Here is a 3,097-nt window from a genome sequence, read left to right as displayed (position 1 = left end):
GAACTTGGCGGCTATGCAACGAGCGTGCAACCTCTAAAGATCCGCGCGACTCTGTCACTACTGCCAGACGCAAGTCCACATCAACAAAGTGAAGCAGACGTGAGCATTTGCCAGCAGCAACCCACGACTCGTTTGCTTCTTTACGTATATATATATATATATATATATATAGCCTTGATCATGACAATCACTGGCACGTAAATGATACACGTTGGTTTGGTTATGCTAGGCAAATTTTGACATGAACCTGATGTATATATGACATTAACACTAAGTGCATTGAATGTATGTTTTTTTGTGAAAGCTTGTCCTAAGTTCTAATTCCATGGAAGTATTCGCAAGGAAATTGTCATATTCAAATAATTATTGTCCTAAAAAAATAATTTATTTAAGATAACGTCCTCATAATCGCATTCATACTCCCAGACACTATACCAAACATAAATAATTCAGCTGACCTCGATTAATTGTGAAGCTCTCATATGCTGCCGTGAAAATGGCACCTGGAATATATTGCTTTGCTATACGATAGTTTTGTACAATGATAATGATCAACAATATCTATGATTCTCAATCATGAATGTGGAGCCACATTTTTCTTCTCATCGTACACCTTACAATCAGCGCACTGCTTCCCTTATATTTGTCTCTTTATTATTCAAATTCATTCCAAATGACATTTCCCTTCCAAAATGTTCAATTATTCTGCACGATGAGTTGTAGAAAGGAGTTTAAATATTGAAGAATGAATGTCACGTTACAGAAACGCACTCCATCCATCACCAGACGTCAATGTTAATAATTAATGTTAATTATTGTTGAGGGAGTAATTAAGGTGTTTATTCTTTAATACATTATTACCATTAATTTGAGAACGCTGGGCGCTAAGATTTGTAGTCATTTCAACATTTTTATTGTTATTTTAAATCCCACATTAAATTGCACTGCATTTCGGTCATTATATCAAATGAAACTCATTGATTCATCATATGGATTTTCACTCAGATTAAACATGAATGCATGAATGTAGTTGAGCATTTATTCTGTTATTGAGCATTTTATCTTAATATGAGGATAAATTATTACTTCATTTTAAAGTTACCCTAGATGAAATAACCAAATAATTATTCGAAGACGTGTTTCAAGTCTTTCATCTAATAGCCCATTTTAGCAGTTGTCAAATCAGTGAATAAAAACAAAACTAGAAATTATCTGCAGGTACTTAGCTAAGTTTCTAGGTGTCACGAACGAAGCAAAGAATCTGCTAAAATTTTCAAACAACGCAGGGCGCTGTGATCAAATAATACTGGTCATCAGACGTTTTAGATGTTATTTCTCACCTATATATCATTGCGTTCAGAATTGCTTGTCTTAGGTATAAATTAATTATAAAATAATTCATAAAAACTACAGAGCTAAGACTCCCAAATTTACAACGAACATTTTCGTCAAACTACGCGTACGAAAGATGCTTAGAATCCAATATCTTAATGTCTCATATCATGTGTTAACGTATAAAAGGACTTGCTAATCTTCAACCACTTTCTTTATTTAAGAAGTTGTGTGCTAAAGTCACTCCTGGACGAACAGATTTCTCATTTTATAATCAAATCCCATTTGAAGGACGAACTTTTGTACGAAATGCTGGCAGTTGTTGAACAAGACGTGAAATTGGCTTCCAATTATCGCATTGAACTCGTTTTTCAGGACTGAGATGAGGTCTTCTACGGTGTCCAGCTCGTTGCTCAAGCCAAGACTCTCTGAGCGTCTAGTCTGCAGCAGTGAGCAACCTTTCACACGGTCTTTTTTCATTGATTTCTTAATAACTGCATCCGCCTGACGGCTCCTTTGTACCAAAATACCCTCGGCATATCTCTCAAAAGACCAATAAGCTCGCCCAATGCGTATGGTTACAAACATATGAAAAGCATCGAAGATAACGCTGAAAACGCTCTTCTCTACTGGTGACTTCTGTCTTTTCTCTAGAGGAACTTTGTACACATCAACAGCAACCAGATCTTTACCGTCCACATCGGCGCAACGCAACATTGTTTCCCACAGCTGATCAGGGGATATTGTGTACAATTGCCCCATTTCTTGCTCCGTTATCGGGTCGAAGAAGATCGTCGAAGAAGAACCTGAGAAAATATCAGAAGAATTGATATTTTGCACTTGCTATTCTTGTTTTGTGATCTCTAACTTTAAAATGAAAGGTGATAACTCAATTATGTTGTACAATTAATCGAGAATGAAATGATGTTAAGATTGTCAATTGCTATCGTTACACGTTTTTTTTGTGAAATATACTCGCGATTCTGAGGCGCGTGCGGCGGAACATATAACAAACAACGGGAATTTTTCTACAAATAGTTCCATGAATTTCTAGCAGAATTTGATAATTTTATATATATTGAACGAGTGATTCCATGAATGAGCTTTATCGCACTATTATATGAATTAAAATTTCAAGGCCTTCGTCTTTGTTCGTTTTCACGCAACACAATTACCGCGTGATGTAAACAGTCATATTCATATTCAATCTTCATAACATGATGAAACAATCATTAGCCTGGAATCATGGTCGCTCATAAGTTGGAAAATTCTCACCCCCAAGAAGCCATAATTTAATTTTAGAACTCAGCTCCACCGAGAGCGCGGCTCGATGAGATGTTCACCAATTTTCCATCAATAATAAAACTGAAGCCACTGATGCCGTCACGAAACTTGTGATTTGATGAGCTTTTTGAGAGCAGCAATGAACTCAAAAAAGACATCTTCTCGATCGGTGGCAGCGCTCGCTTCAGTTTGGCCTGTAATTTAATGAATGAGATCAATGAGCCACCCAAGTAACACGAGAGGGAGATAATAATATACATGTTAATTATAATTAATAAAATATTAATAGGCGTCATTTATGCCTGTAGTGTAATGAATGATATCAATGCCAAATTGAACCTCCGAGGTAACTTGAAAGGAATATAATAATATGCGTATTAATTATTAATAACATAGTATTAATAGGCGTCATTTATACCTGTAATATTTTAAATGAGAACAATAAAAGTGAAGCCTCACAGGTAATTGAAAGGAAGAGGAT

General features: G+C 35.8%; 1 long non-coding RNA gene across 1 annotated transcript; it reads right to left on the bottom strand.

The window, feature by feature from the left end:
- Positions 1-1,635: 1,635 nt before the first annotated feature.
- Positions 1,636-2,760, bottom strand: LOC125178292. The gene is made up of 2 exons (XR_007156847.1): positions 2,608-2,760; positions 1,636-2,138 (listed from the first exon to the last, which is right to left on the bottom strand). It is a non-coding gene; the product is annotated as an uncharacterized LOC125178292 (long non-coding RNA).
- Between the last annotated feature and the right edge of the window lie 337 nt (positions 2,761-3,097).

This window comes from Hyalella azteca, unplaced genomic scaffold (assembly GCF_000764305.2).
Source record: "Hyalella azteca isolate HAZT.00-mixed unplaced genomic scaffold, Hazt_2.0.2 contig8690, whole genome shotgun sequence".
Lineage (NCBI taxonomy): Eukaryota > Metazoa > Arthropoda > Malacostraca > Amphipoda > Hyalellidae > Hyalella > Hyalella azteca.
The sequence above is the reverse complement of the archived record's forward strand: the minus strand, read 5'-3'. Positions and strand labels throughout refer to the sequence as shown.